The 7017-nt window shown below is 46.2% G+C and overlaps 3 non-coding genes across 3 annotated transcripts; 2 read left to right on the forward strand and 1 right to left on the reverse strand.

Annotated features, from left to right (window-relative positions):
- Positions 1-310: 310 nt before the first annotated feature.
- On the reverse strand, positions 311-382 carry trnag-ucc (transfer RNA glycine (anticodon UCC)). The gene has a single exon. It is a non-coding gene; the product is annotated as a tRNA-Gly (tRNA).
- Positions 383-3027: 2645 nt separating this feature from the next.
- On the forward strand, positions 3028-3099 carry trnaq-uug (transfer RNA glutamine (anticodon UUG)). Its single transcript has one exon. It is a non-coding gene; the product is annotated as a tRNA-Gln (tRNA).
- Positions 3100-3565: 466 nt separating this feature from the next.
- On the forward strand, positions 3566-3637 carry trnaq-cug (transfer RNA glutamine (anticodon CUG)). The gene has a single exon. It is a non-coding gene; the product is annotated as a tRNA-Gln (tRNA).
- The last annotated feature ends 3380 nt before the right edge of the window (positions 3638-7017 follow it).

A 7017-nucleotide genomic window follows, 5' to 3' on the forward strand; every position in this document is an offset into this window, starting at 1 on the left:
TCTAACACTGCAAAGAAGGCAAACCAGCTCAAACACTTTAATCAGGCAACAACCCGGCCGGCAACGCTTTACAAATTCTGCCGATCCTTCCTGTGAAGTGTCCTTTCTTGTAGAATATGCAATAGATTCTGAAAAGGATTTAACGGGAAACTCTTGAGGGATGTTAATTCCATTCCTAATGCACGAGACAGTGAATGATAATTAATGAATCAATTTTACACTCACACCGTGATTAATTGGCCCTTGCAGTTCTACGTAGATCGTGTCTATGTCAGAGGTTTATTTGTTAAGTACTCTAAATTGTACAACCTGCGATGGCCGGGAATCGAATCCGGGACAACTACTTGGAAGGCAGCTATGCTCACCACTATACCACCATCGCTCAATAACGTTGCAAATGTTTGGAGTACTGAGGTGTCTCCCATAGTTCCATGTGACTCGATCAGTCCCCGAGCTGCTTTCTGTCGGATCATTCCTCACTCTGCGTGGAAGCTGAACGTAAAGCTGCTGATCCCAGAGAACATCGAGGAACTAGAGAGGGAGGATAGAGGTTGGAGAACCTTGAAAGCCTTCTTTGATTCCCCGGTTCTCTGGTGGGAAGCCATCAAGGAGAACATCAACAGGTTCTTCATGGGCAGGGGTATCCAGAAAGCAAGGCAGGAGCAGTAGGAACTGTGTAAATTCCAGAGAGAGTTGCAGCAACTTTTCCTTCTCCAGTCGAACGGGGTGGATATCAGGGAGGAACTGCGAGAGGTGAAGGGCCGGCAAGCCCAGCACCTCGCCGCCGAATCCTCCAAGATCATCTTCCGATCAAGGGTCCAAACCGTGGAGCAGGACGAGACGTGCTCACTCTTCTTCTTCCAGAAGGTGCACAGGGGGAGCTCTGTGATCCACAACCTTATGGAAGAGGACGGCTCAGTTCCGCCCTCGCAGACCGACATATTGAGGATCTGCAGGACCTTCTCTGCCGGTCTGCACGGCGAAAAGTTCACAGACTCAACAGCCTCTCGCAGCTTCCTGACCGCTATCAGAGGTCTTAGACGACGGCATGCGAGAGAGTCTGGACCAGTCACTGACCCTGGACAAGCTGACAGGCTCCGTCCGTTCCTTTGAGTCGAGTAAAACTCCTGAAGCGACGGCTTACCGGCTGAGTTGTACTCGGTTCTGTGGAACTGGATGGGCCCAGACCTGCTGGAAGTGTACAACGCCATGCTTCTGGCCGGCTGCAAGTCAGAGTCCATGAGGAAGGGCATCATCACCCTCATCTACAATCAGAAGGGGAAAGGGAGAACATTAGGAATTGGAGGCCCATCGCCAGATCTCACCAACAGGCACCAGGACCTCGCCTGGCTGGCGGTGAGAGGGGCTCTCTCAGTCAAATCCCTCCTTCATCCCTCCTTCATCCCCAGCAGCTGTGTAACAGAGGACTCTCTGATCTACGGGCTGTTCCCGGGGACGCACACGGAGACCAACATCCGGTGCTGCTGGCAGATTATCAACTCAATGAAAGACGCTCTTTGCTCGGCCCGAAACTTGATGGTCTACAAGAACGTAGAGATGTCCTTGGGAGAATGCTGCCGACTGGCACATTCTCGGCTGCAGAAGTACGTGCTGAGGGACGCACTGAAACTCGGTGCAGCCACCGCAAGGGCCCGGTGGGGAAGGAGCACTGTTTAGGGTTCTTCTCCCGCGGGAGTGGGAGGGGTCGGGAGCGGGGAGTATGCCCCTCAAATATGGTGTGGAAAGAGTAAACAACAGACAGCCACTTGGGTGGCTAAAAGTGCAAATATGGAGCCTGGAATGGAAACACCTCTGAAGGATTGAGAGTTATTGAATGGTTTATTGTGCATAATTTTATTTTTGGATAAAGTACTTTTGAAATAAAAAAATGTGCAATTAAAAAGAGACTACAAAGATCTCTGTGAAGTTTCCAGATATCTGCTATCTTGCCTCATTCACTCAATAGCCGGGGATGTATCCCATCCAGTCCTGGTGAGAGTCCCAACGCTCCCGCAGCTTGTTGTCAACGTGCACTGGAATAGCAGAGTATCCTTTCTGAAAATTCTTTACTGCATCGCTTTTTGTTTGAGGAATACTGACGTGAAATATTCATTTCGTGCTTTCCCCACTTCCTCAGGCTCCAGGCATACGTTCTCTCCTCTGCCCCTGAGTTGTTCTACTTTCCGACCTGCTCTGTGATGTCCCTCTTGTTTTTAATGTGTGTGCAAATTGCATTGGTATTTCCCCAGTCTTGCTTTGCTAAATCATTCCCACTCACCAGCATCATTCGGCACTACAGATTCTCTGTTTAATTTGCATATTGCTGTATATTTATCGAGGGCATTGTCCAATATCCACTTCCTAAACTTTCCTCAAGATTCATTTTCCTTTTTGGCTGAATTTTCAACATTACTGAACTGCTCAACTTTAAATGAATCCCACAGGTCAGATGTGAGTTTACCCAATCTCAGCAGCTCACAGTCTCCACTCTCCCCGTTTCCTGACAAACAGAGTTCTCATCAGATTGCCCTCAGATTAATAAATACCCCAAGGTTGTGTCCTTATTTGGCAATGACGGCTGTCAAAATAGTTTCCCACAGAAAATCATCAGTTGCAAGGCTCATGCCCCAGTGCAAGGTCTCTGAAATGTCTCGAATATATCTGCTTCTGACACTACCCCTAGATGCGAATGCCATTCATTTTCTGTGTATAACAAATTATCTAAAGCATTTTCCATTTTTTTAAATTCCTCTATCACCTTGAAATTATCTAAACTCGGTTTTGCCACTTCCGCTCCCAGACAAATACTCTGTCTACTCGATATTTGCCTTCCAGCATCTTATATACCTCTTTTAAGTCACCTCTCATCCTGCTTCTCTCCAAAGAGAAAACTATTCCCATCCTCAACATGTCCTCACAACACATCATTTATGAAGTTCAACTTAAATTTACTGTCAAAATTTACACGTGTTCCCACATACTACCCTAAGATGCATCTTCTTGTGGTCGTTCATAGCGAATACCTGTGGTTCCATGGTGTAATGGTGAGCACTCTGGACTTTGAATCCAGCGATCCGAGTTCGAGTCTCGGTGGAACTTATTTCCTGGTTCTGCCAAGTGACGTGTCCATTTGTGAACATACTGGAATGTTCGTGAACATTTTGATCACTCCGCGTCGGGGGGGGGGAAGGTCGAAGGGCCGCTTTGCCCGAAGGTCGGCAGGTCGGGTCTCGGTGGAGGGAGGCCCCACGGAAGGACTGAGTTTGAGCTGTCGCTCTGCTTGACGCTGACAGAGGCTGTTTTCGAAATTATGAGGCATATGTGATTGGTGGTGTGGACGGTAGTTTATATTGGTCTCTTCCAGTTGTTTTTTTTTTATGTTTTTTTTTGTTACCGATCCTGCTTCCCTACAAAGAGAAAAGCTCTTGTCATACTCAATCTCTCCTCACGAAACCTGCTCTAGGAAGTGCAATGTTTAAAATAAATTTATTGTCAAAGTTCACACGTGTCACTACACGCTAGCTTGCGATTCAGTTTCTTACGATCGTTCACAGTAAATACCTGTGGTTCCATGGTGTAATGGTGAGCACTCTGGACTCTGAATCCAGCGATCCGAGTTCGAGTCTCGGTGGAACCTGTTTCTTTATTCTGTCAAGTGAGGTGCCCGTTTTGTATGTGACAATTTTGGTCACTCCCCATGGGAGGGTGCGTCGGCCAGGAGGTCGGGAGGCCGCCTCCAGCAAAGAGAAAGAGCCCAGTCTTCGTCTATGAAGGCCCCACGGCAGGACTCCGTGACTTCCTCGCTGATTTTCGAAGTTCGAAGATATGCAAGATAGTTAGTGCGGACGGTAATTTATATTGGTCTCCTTAAGGTTTTTTTTCTCTGTGTTTACGTTCTTGGCTATTTGCTACTTTCTGAGTGGGGGTGGTGTTGAAGGCTAATATTCTTGTTGGCGTTTTTTTTTCCTGTGTTAGCCGTGTTAGATCTGTTAGATTTTTATGTGCGGGGGAGGTGTTAGGTGTTTGATGTATATTGACGCTGTTTTCTGTGTAGGAGGAACTTGGGGATTAGAGGTTTGATATTTCAGATGTTGTGTACGGGTGGGAGATCACTTACAGTTGTGCGAGGGTGGCGTTGGGATTTTGGGGTTTGCGAGTTCCAATTCTTTTTCCTTGCGTGCGAGAGGTGATGACTTTTCATTCAACGATATTGTTGCTGTTTGATTCTGTATTTCATGGTTATCTGGAGAAGACGATTTTCAGAGTTATATTGTGAGCTCATCCTTAGGGTGAGTAAAACTATCCCCTGTTTTAAAAGCCTGATCGTTGAAGCGTAATGGCTATTCCTGAACCTGGTACTATCGGACGTGAGGGCTCGCATAATTTCTTGATGGCAGCATCGAGAAACGAATATCGCCTGGATGATGGGGTCCTTGATGATGATGCTGCTTTCCTTCGGCAATGCTCCGTACAGCTGTGCTCATAGTGGGGAGGGCTTTACCTATGCTGGACTGGCTGCATCCGCAACTTTTTACGGTCCACTTCACTCAGTGGCATTGGTGTTTCCGTACAGATCATGATGCAACCAGTCAGGATAATCTCTGTACATCTACACAAGTTTGTCAACGTTCGAAAAGACATTTGCACAAACTTGCGTAGAATTGGCTGTGAATGTTGGTAAGTCGTTCCGGGGTGCGAACAAATTCTGTTCCTCTAAGCCTCTACAGTACGAACCCAGTCAACATTGTGGAAACTACAGTCACACACTATCTGTTGCTTTTACAACATTCTATAACATTCCTACCTTTCTGTTCCTTTTTCTCCTGCTGAAACTTAAAAAACCTCTGCAAAGTGAAGCACACAATATCTCTAGTTTCCTCTTCGTGAAATCTCTCTTCCATCCTGAAAGAATCCCAGTTGGAGGGAGGTGATTGACCGTGGCCACGTATTGCTCTCCACTATCAGGGTTGTACAAGTTTCAGTGCTTGAAGCGCTGGGGTTGTACTAGTCTTCAACGGTGGAGTACAATGTAAGGTGGGTTCAGGTCTGTGTGCACTCACACAGCGCTAAGAATTTTATAGGTCTACGTCCCCGTACCGAAGGTCTATATATTGCAAATTACTTTGTTCTGTGTGTTTTCAGTGTTGCAAGTGGCTGGTGTACAGTGTGCGGAGTTTGGTCTGTGTTTGATCGTGTCTTCACTGTGTCATGTCTGTCTTTATCTGTACAGCAAATGGATGCTACTGGAAAACTGTGTCCCCACAGAGTTGTATTGTGGTTGCTGGGGTCTGTGTCCCTGTCATAGAGTGGAGAACAAAGTGGGGTTTATTATTGTTAAATGTAAGATATTTCCAGGAATGCTACAGTTCTCTGATTACACAGCGCAAAGCCAGTTAAGTGTCTACGTATAATAACAATCTCTGTCACTTCAGTACTGGTCAGTCACTGTGAAAGTCTTTGTATCAACGATTATCAAGGCCTGTGTCTTAATAACTTCCTGCCAACAGTTGTAGAGGTCTGTGCCCTTACAGAGCGGTGCGGGCTGTTGTAAAGATGTATCTTCTTACAGTGCGGTGCCTCGTGTTTTAAATGCTTTTGCCCTTACCGTAAGATGCTGATGATGTCTATAGGTCAAAGGTAGAGTGCTGTGCTTTTGTCATCGGTGGAACGTTTTGATAAAACTTTGTACTTGTATCAGAGTCTTGTGCTGGTCTGTGTCTTTACTGACCTGTGTTGTGCTCCGGCAGCTCAGTGTGCTTGGAAGGTAGTGGCAGACCTTTACAGAAGTGTGTCCTTATTACACGAACTGACCATATACACTTGGGTAGATTAGAAGTCTCCTGGAGACTACACTGAGTTTTTCAGACCATTAGTGGACAAAAGATCACTGTGGAATGGGGTAGACTAGTAAACCAATGTATTATATACAAGCTTTTGGTACTACATTCCTACTGTCCATTTCCCAGTCTCTTCCCACAGCTCGGCATGCTATTTCCCCGAAGGACCTGTCCAGTTCCTCTTTTAACACACTGAATGGTTATTCCCATCAGCTCGGCAGTCTATGTGTCCCAGATGCGAACCACAGTCAGAGTAGAAATAAGTGTTTCGTCACTATCTCCATTTGATCCTTTGCCCACTGGTGCTGTGATCATTCACCAATAAACAGTGAACAGTACAGCACAGGAAGAGTCCCCCCAGTTCACTCTGTGTCTGTTTACCATGATGCCAGTTTAAACTGCATGTCTGCTTGCATGTATCTGTGGCCCCCAATGGACTAAACCCCCCGAATGATTTCCAGTTCCATTGGCAAGTGTGATTTCTCTGGGCAGTGCAGTCCAGTGCTCCCTTCACAGCTCTAATCTTCTTATCAAAGTGGCAAACAGAATCAAACGCAGTACAGTTGCGGGGTAGAGACTGCACTGTTAACCCACTTTCCAAATGTATGGGCCCCCTACAGCACACCCAACAACTCGACTGTTTAGTCCCAACGTGCATTCATAACTAAGGGTCATGTTGTTTGAATGGAACAGGAGCTGTGCTGCCTCATCAGTGACATGAGGTGCACAAACCACACACCCGCTAACATTTCTCCCAGTATCGGATCCGGAGAAGAAGCCGTCAATTCCAAAAATTGACATGGGGGTTTACATCAGGGGCTATTTTACAACGGGCAGAATTACAATTGTACAGATTCTACAGTACAGTTTGGGAAAGAATAATTTGAAATAAACTTCATAGTCTGTGGTAGTGCTGGCGGTGGAGGCTGAAACTGACTGTTATCAAAGTTGCCTTGGTACTGTCGGCATCTTTGAGCTCGGTGACCAGACTGTCCATAAACAAAGTGCACCTCTCACTGCCGTCTCCATCTTTCACCCCCACCGTGTCCACCACCAACATCCCCATGTTTGTTAAAGTGAATCAAAGAACAGCAAAATCCATACATTTAGAATAGTTTCTTTTTCTAAACAATGCTATATGCTCTTCAATACAAAAATAATAGCATCCACAAGTGGGTTA

The sequence above is a fragment of the Mobula birostris genome, chromosome 28 (assembly GCF_030028105.1).
Source record: "Mobula birostris isolate sMobBir1 chromosome 28, sMobBir1.hap1, whole genome shotgun sequence".
Classification (NCBI taxonomy): Eukaryota; Metazoa; Chordata; class Chondrichthyes; order Myliobatiformes; family Myliobatidae; genus Mobula; species Mobula birostris.